At 44.1% G+C, this 8,585-nt stretch overlaps 1 pseudogene; it reads right to left on the bottom strand.

Moving 5' to 3' along the window:
• LOC101567180 overlaps nucleotides 1-6,428 on the bottom strand; it is a 66,980-nt pseudogene extending 60,552 nt beyond the window's left edge.
• Between the last annotated feature and the right edge of the window lie 2,157 nt (nucleotides 6,429-8,585).

The raw sequence follows: 8,585 nt of genomic DNA, 5'->3' as shown, positions 1-8,585 counted from the left end.
GCTCAGCTCCTTCCTGCAGCGGACCTGAGCTAGGACTGGGTCTGGGCTAGGACTGGGTCTGGGGGCTCCCGGAACTCGGCAGAAACAGGCCAGCTTCTTTAGAGATCCTCTTGCATGAAGATTTTAATGCTCTTCCAACTGGGGTGGGCTTCTGCCCTGTAATACCTCACTTGCCCCAATGTGGGGCTTTAAGGAGGAGGTAACTCTGGAAAAGTGGCCCCTCATGTAGACATGGTAGAAAGGAGTCTTACAACTTACTTAGTCATGATTAATTTTTCTGTTTTTCTTACAGACTCTTTTGTTCCTTGAGTGAGTGCTCTGATTCCTGCTGCCTCTTGGATGCACTAGGGACTCTAGGGGATGCCCCAGTTCTCTGTGTTCTCTCCTGGCAGAGATGCAAAGAACTAATACTGTTTTGTCCCAGGCCAGTGCCCAATAAGTGCTATGTGATCTGTAAAGCGGTTTCTTAAATGAATGCTCTTCTCACGATTTATTGGGATTGCAAGTCACCTGAAGATAGCACTCATCCCTGAATTGCTAGCCTGAGAGTTCCCAGTGCTGGCACAAGGCTTGGATGGTGGTCAAGATCAGGGATCCATGGGTTTTGAATGTATTTTTCATTGTGTTATTCACTTTGCTGTTGCTGGGATAAAATGCTCAATGCCCATAACTTGAGGACAATTTTGTTTGGGATCATTATTATTAGTGGGCTCAGTCCCATTAATAATGGCCTTGTTTGACTCCAAGGGAGCACAGGAAAGCTGTTCACTCCATGGCACAAGGAGGAGGAGAAGGAGGAAGAGGAGGAGGAGGAGGAGGAGGAGGAGGAGGAGAAGAAGAAGAAGAAGAAGAAGAAGAAGAAAAAGAGAGAGAGAGAGAAGAGAGAGAAAAGAGAGAGAGAGAGAGAGAGAGAGAGAGAGAGAGAGACCGAGACCAGGGACCAGGTCATCAGGTCATACCCTCTGTCACTCACCGCCAACCAACAGCGCCTCCTCCCAGCACATTCAGCTCCTGAACTAATCCATGCATGAGTCTCCTGATGAGTGCAGTGCCCCATGTCATCCTATCACTTTCCAAACACGAGAGACTTTGGGGGAACATTTTAGATCTAAATCATAATATCCATGATTAACACAAAGCGGAGATGTCATCTCTAACTACTTTGCCCCATTCTTAATGAGTAATTGGGCTTGGTAGATTGTGCCTGTAAATATTCTCAAATTGTCTCATTTGCATTCTGACTGCTACTTTAATTTAAACCCTCATTTTTATTTATCTACCCTGTTATAAAAACTTTTACCCTGTCTTCTTGTCTGCATTGTTACCTTTGTCCTTTCTACTCCATAGCCTACTTAAAAAATACGCCATGGTCACACCTCACCCTGTCATCTCTGTGTTTGCATGTTCCTTTGCCTGGACATAAGGACCATCACAATATATTCTGGATCTAACTCTGAAGATACAACCTGCCATATGCTATAGTCATGTGGCCCCACTTACCGTTCCCCTCACTTTTCTAGGCTTTCTATGATTGTGAAGTGACTTCTGACATTTCTCCCAGAATGCATTTCCCTGTTCTGTGCTCAGTCTGAAGATGGCTTTTCCTTGCTCAGAGGCAAAGGAGTTGAAGTGTCAGAGGTGAAAGAGCTCTTGGAGTCTTCCACTTCTTCCTCACTGTATGTGCAGACTATAGAACTGCACTGAATCAATATTAAACCCTAGACTAAAGAAAGACTTACTGACCTTGAATTTGCTACTTGCTTCATGGGGGAATGACTTTTATTCACCTTCAATAACTTTTATGGTGATATTTGCATTCCATTTTGTTTACAATTGCTTTGAATTGCTTGAATCTGCAGCTCCGAGGCAAGGACCATGTCTCGATCATCCTGGTGGAGCCACAGCACCTAGGATGGGCCTTGCACACGTAGGAGCTCAGTACGTGCACTGTGTTTAGTATGCATACTAAGCACAGATGGACAGGTGGGCAGGTGGATGGGAACATGAGCAGTCCTATGGGTGAGTGAGTGACTGAGTAGGTGGCTAGGAGAATGGCTGGCTGGATGGGTGAGTGAATGGGGAAAATGTTTGTGTACAAATGAATCATTGGGTAATCACCGAAGTAGCAGTTCTTCATGGCTGTGCTCAGCTGTTCTAATACTTCCATGGCAGACTTTATCTACAAAGGTGGGTATCAACAGCGGAGCTAAGCATACAGCTGCAGGTGTGAGTTTCTCATTTTCTGATTTGATGAGGAACAGTTCATGAGGGGAGGGGACCGAGTGAGAACTATACCATTCCAGGTGTCTACGACAAGTGTGGCAGCCTTTACCTTGTTCCAGATGCTGCCTAAAGTACTTTGTACACAGCACCATATTTAATCCTCACTGCAACTTTGTGAAACAAGTGTTCTTCTGATTGCCGGTTTGCAAGCACTTAATGAAGCTGAATAATCTGCTCAGGAAACTGCAGAGCAAGGACTTGAATCCAGGCTGTGCAGACTCAGAGCCCAGGCCAGCCCCTGTTACACAGGACAGGGAATCTCCAGGGTGCCGCTGGCTGCCAGGCCTCAGAAGTCCTGAGCGGCCATATTGGAGCCTAGCACGGCCACTCGCCCCGCAAGTGGGTGAGCCACTTAGTTTGACTGCTTGATTTACTTTACGGTTTACTGCAAGTAATCAAAGCTTCTTGGTGCTGAGAAAACAATGACTGCTTGGAAAGTGTCTTAAGGTAAGATTCTTCTCAGCTGAAAGGAGCTGGAGGGAGAGATGTTGGAGGGAGAGTTGAGAGCACTGCCAGGAGAGCGCAAGGCTTCAGCTTGTTCCACCTTCGCGGAAGGGCGGTACATCTGGAAAACCTCACCTTGACATCACTTTTCATTGATGAAGAGGTCTGGGGAAGGAGCAGAACCTGGCAAATCATTTTTAGATTCAATTTTCACATATTATTTTTAGAACTATGTTACTTTAAAAGAGAACCACTGCTAAGAATTAATAATGATGCTAATGAAATACCCCTGAGGAGTCAGGAGAGGAGCAACCACAGGCTCCACCAGCCGCTGAGCTCGCCTGGCCTCACTTCTGACCCATCCTGCAAGCGCTCGCTCCGGATTTCCCCGGTGGGGTGAGGGTGGCTGAGGAGAAGGGCAGGGGTGGAAGGAGAGAGGCTCCTCTTGTCTCCGTGTCTCCTCTTCTCTCTATCCAGGTGGGGGTGTCTCAGTGTGTGGTTTTTTTTTTTTTTTTTTAAAGTATATTGTTCAACTGACACATACGATGTAAAAGTTGTGCTTATTTGTGGGCTACCATATGATATCTGGTGGGATGTTTACAGTTAGAATTCTTGTTCTTGCCTTCTGCTCTCCCACCCCCTCCCTCCCCTTTCCGTTCCTCTCCTTTCCTTTTCTGTTTCCCTTTCCTTTTCTCTTCAGTACTGGGAATTGAAACAAAGGCATCCATGCATACTAGACAGATGCTGTACACTAACCACATCCCCAGCCCGTTTCATTTATTTATGATTATTTTTATTTTGAGACAGGGTCTTTCTAAACTGCCCTAGCTAACCTCAAATTTGAGATCCTCTTGCCTTAGCCTCCAGAGTAGCTGGGATTACCTGAGTGTGTTACCCTGCCCCACTCTCCTCCATTCCTCAGCGTCTTCTAGTCCAGGCACTCACTAGTGTAGATTCACACGTATTTCCTCATCCATTCTTTTCATCATCAAATATCCATGGCATCTTAGATCAGCTCTGTGCCAGGAGCTCTTCTAATACTGAGGGTACAATGGACACAAGCCCTGCCTTGTGGAAAGACACGCCATGAAATAATTATGCTGCTAAGTAACTGAACTATGGTAAGGGATAACAAGAGTAATGACAGACAGTAAAAGGAAGTGGAGGACGTATCACCCAATAGCTCTTTCAGGTAGGATGAAGTCAAGGACCAGGCCTTGGGGAGGTGATTTCCAGCTGTGGTCTGAAATTCAAGCAGGCGTGAACATGGTTCTCATGCAGATGATTAATGTAAAACAGTGCAGTCCTGACCTCAGGGGTTCTCACTCTGGTCAGGGACGTGAGCAAACACATGGGCAGTGACAGTAAGGAGCAGTAGGTGAGTAGACAGAGGCGTGCAGGAAAAGGTGGCAGTGGGGGTGTTTTCCTGGAAAGTCCTCTGTGAGGTGGAGCTGCCTGGGAAGTCTGCACAGCTCCAAGTTCAGTGGGAGGTGGAGTGGCAAGGGGGAGGGGGAGGAGTGCCAAGGGGGAGGGGGAGGAGTGGTAAGGGGAAGGGAGAGAAGGGAAGGGGGAGGAGTGGTAAGGGGGAGCGGGAGGAAGGGCAAGGGGAAGGGGAGGAGCATCCTGTGGGAAGACTCAAGTGTGCTGAAGCACCCTCTGGGTGAAGCACAAGTGGCTTCTCAAATCTGCAGGGTAGGGGTATTCTTGGGAGTGGTGGGTCAGGTTCGGAAGCGCCTTCTGAGGTTTGTTTTTTTTTTTAATTAATTTTATTGAGAAACAAATAGCAATGAGACAGTTTCAAAATCGATTAGTAGGACAGAAACTGCCCTCTGAATTATGGTAATGAAGTGGACATGGTTGTCTTTCCTGTGGAGAACAGTGGAGGATTTTAAACAGGGGTACAATGTGAGATTTACACTGAAAAGCCCTCTCCTGGTAAGAGGGGGCTAAACGGGAAGCTAGAAAAGAGCTGGGGGCCACCTGAGGAGCTAACTAGGTATGCAGATGCCATCGAGGGAGAGCTTGGGAGAGACCCCTGGAAGTGGGCGGCAGGCAGGCTGGACCAGAGTGAAGGGTCAGGAGGGCATTCGGGGACAAGATTATTTATCCTTAGTGGGTAGACACACTCGGCAGTCTTTCCATTATGAATTTTTGCACCAACTATTCTTCTCTCAACTTGCCTTCTTTTGGAGCCGCCCCAGGACTCCTGATGAGCTGGTTTAGGTTTTGCAGATACCTTTAACCACAGAACTGTTCCTTTTTTTTTTTTTCCTCGATCTGCAGTTCTTAATCTTTTTGGCACCAGGGGCTTGTTTCAGTGAAGATAAGTTTTTCATGGACCAGGGAGTGGTTTCAGGATGATTCCAGCACATTTCACTTACTGTTCACTTTATTTGTGTTTTGACATTGTAATATATGATGAAATAATTATAAAACTCCCTGTAATATAGAATCAGCCGGAGCCCTCAGCATTTCTTTCTGTAAATAGCCCTATCTTGGAGTGGTGGGAGATGACACTCAGTGTGTTGTATATGCCCAGTTTACTCTGTAATCTTGTTTTTGTTGTGGTCACTCTAGAAAACCCTGTTTCACAAAGATTAAATGTTGGATATGGAATCAGGTTTTTCAGTGCTTTTATGACAGTCTTTGTCTTGAATCCAGGAAGTATAGCGATTGAAAGTTGTCTTAAACATACTTTTATTTTTATTTATTTATTTATTTATTTATTTATTTATTGTTTTTGGTACTGGGGATCAGGCTCAGGATCTTGCACTTGCCAGGCAGGTACTTATGTCACTGAACTATCTCCCCAACTCTAAACATACTTGTAAAGCCCTTGTTATTTGCAATCTCAAGCCATTGATCCTTTTATAGCATGGGTCAAGTCCAGTCACTTGGCTTATTCAAGGATGGGTTTATTTTTTCCCAGTTCTGTGATTATTTTTTTGTAGTTGGGGATTAATGCTCAAATTCTTTTTTTTTTTGGTAGAACCGGGGATTGAATTGAGGCCCTTGCGCTTGCTAGGCAAGCACATATTCTACTAAGCCATCTCTCCAGCCCTAACAACTGAGCTAATGGGCAGGCCCCCTCAAATTCTTTTGGAACCTGAGGTACATGATCGTACCATTAGCTGGGATAGAAAAGAGTGAGGTTTGATTTTTCAAAATGTCTGCTAATGTTTAAAACATATTAAAAATCTCACTGTTCACTCATTGCCCTCATAATTCCAGTTGGGCCGTGAATGAAGCATTTTTTCCTGGCTAGAGCACAGTGGTTGCTCTCTTTTGAAGTTACAGATTGAGTTGGTTGAATAAGTTGAGTATGTCATACAAGAAAGCGAGTTTTATGATCTGCTCCCTGTCACTGAAATATGCTGCCAGTCACGACTGTTTTTATAAAGGAAATCTCTGGAGCACTCTCAGAACTCAGAAAACGTAGTCAATGGCCTACCTTTCGAAAGTCTCTTCATTGTATGAGAGAAGATATCTGTGTTCTGTGTCCATCTCATGGAATTCCCAAACAGATGTGGACTGAGGGCATGTACTTTAATATGGTTGCTAATTTTTACCACATCCTGCAAAATGTTAAGCTCAGGTGATGTTTTTCGGCTTGCCAGCATTTCTCTATGAGGGACAGTGTGCAGCTTCACATTCACAACCTCTTCGATCTGAGTAGTGAACGCAGAAAGCCATCCAGTCATGGCAGCCCTTCTGTCTACGCATGTGCAGATGCAAAATGAGCAATCCGTTGCTCCCAACGTGTAGTCATTCAAGGACTTGAATGATTCTTCAGCTGTGATGCAGTTAACAATAAAAGCACATGTAACATATCCTTGTGCACATCTTCTTGAAAAATATATTACACAAAACAAGCATTGTTGCCTTTTGGCAACACTGGTAGACTCATCAACTTAGGTTGTGCACCATAGTGACTCTAATCATCTCTAACAGTTGTGTATCATGTGCTGTTTCATCAGGTTGTGGTGGTAGCCAAAGAGGAACATGTATACCTTTTGAACTTCAGTCTCTTCCAAAGTTTATGAGAGGTGTTCTCATCAATAGCTGGGATCAACTATTCACCAATATTAAAATTTAACTTTAACAATACAGTTAACCACTAAGAATGATGCTCTTAGTGCAGACATTTTTGATGATGTGGTGGCCTTCAATAATTACATCTGTCACTCATGCTCACGTTTTTTTTCTTTTGAAAAACTCTGGAGCTTGTCTTCTATTGCATGTACTTGGCTTTTACATGGCAAAGCAGATTTTCAGGTTTAATGGCTTGGGTGGATAGTTGATCAGCACATATAGTGGTGCTTTGGTTAATGAATGCTTTTGTGAGCAATTTGTTTGGACAAAATTTTGTTTTTGTTTGTGCACTGTGCATCAGGTGATGAACAGGACCACAGCCATCTCTTTTTGCATGAATGTGGAGGTGACCACTTTGCTTAGAATTGTGGAACAGTTTAAGATTATGAACAGAGGTGCCTTAGTATTGCACAAAACGACGTGAATAATGTGAACCATCTGTTGCAACAACATCTGTAATTTAGGTAGAATTCTTGATATTTTCTTTTAAATGCATTTTTCTTATTGAAGGCTGTCTTTGAGCCTTCTGCTCTCTCATCATTGAATCTTTACCCCCCTTTCAAAGAAGCTCTCCAGTGCCATTTGTGTTTAATCACCTTGGGTAGGGTTAGTTTGTGGGCTTACCAAAGCTGTGACTAGATGAGTGTACAGTGCAGGAAAGAGGTGTGAACAAACATGGTAAATAAAATAACGGATGGTCCAGGTGTGCACTAAAATAATGTTGGGTTCTGATTGTGCCTGCCACCAGATGCAGCTTGTCACTTGCCATTCATCAATAAAGTTTTGTTCTGAGCCTGTAGACAATGTATTTATTAGGGCCTCTGAGCAGTCAAGCCTCTCTGTTATTATTAATCTGTATTTGCAGCTGCTTCTCAGTACTCACATCACTTCCTCAGTTCCAATTCAGACAGTAGATCCTCTAAGATGCACCCAACATGAACACCTTGCATGCGTACTTCGCAGTATGGCTTGTCTTCCTAAGGACTGGTTGCCAATGCTGATGTGACAGGAGGTGGAGCTCAGGTAGGAGTGCAAGAGGAGAGGAGCAGCCATAAACACAGATGAAGGTTTTCTTGCCTGCTGCTCACCACTTGCTGTGCTGCCTGGCTCCTGACAGACCACTGGCAACTGGACCCGGGTTGGGAACTTCTGTTCTGTATGACACCTACTAAGATCCAGAGTGAATTCCCTAAAATTTAAAGCCAAGTACATCGATCCCTGACTAACATCCTTCAGTGATTTGCCATGAAGTTTAATTTTTTTTTGCTCCTCACCTTGAGGCCTAGTGTTTGGCAGAGTTTGCATAGGACAAGGACTCCAGGATAACTCTGTGCATAGCTTTTCCTTTAGAGAAATGTTTTTTCTCAGTCTTTTGCCTATTGTTTTGCTTGTTTTTCTTTTCTTTTATTTGGTTTGGTTCTATTGAGTTGAGGGGTTCTTTATATACTGTGTTGAGTCAGTGAGTAGACAGTGCTTTCCCTTTGTGTCTTAAGGCTGCAGTATTTGAAGGTGTAGAGAAAAGAAGATGAGCAAATTTTGGACAGGTTAAGCTAGAATGCCAGAGAAGTATTCAAGAGCAGACCTCACTGAGAGTGCCTTCGTTAAATTAAATTTACTATCTTTGGGGACAATCTACTGGTTATTGCTAAAACTTACAAATCTGTGTCTTAATTGTATATTATTTTGTATATTTTAGATGGTAGATTGAAACTGAGAGGGCCAGACAAATAGCTCAGTGGATTAAAGAACCTGCAAGCAGGTGCAGG

Source organism: Octodon degus, unplaced genomic scaffold, assembly GCF_000260255.1.
Source record: "Octodon degus isolate 3935 unplaced genomic scaffold, OctDeg1.0 scaffold00216, whole genome shotgun sequence".
Taxonomy (NCBI): domain Eukaryota; kingdom Metazoa; phylum Chordata; class Mammalia; order Rodentia; family Octodontidae; genus Octodon; species Octodon degus.
The sequence above is the reverse complement of the archived record's forward strand: the minus strand, read 5'-3'. Positions and strand labels throughout refer to the sequence as shown.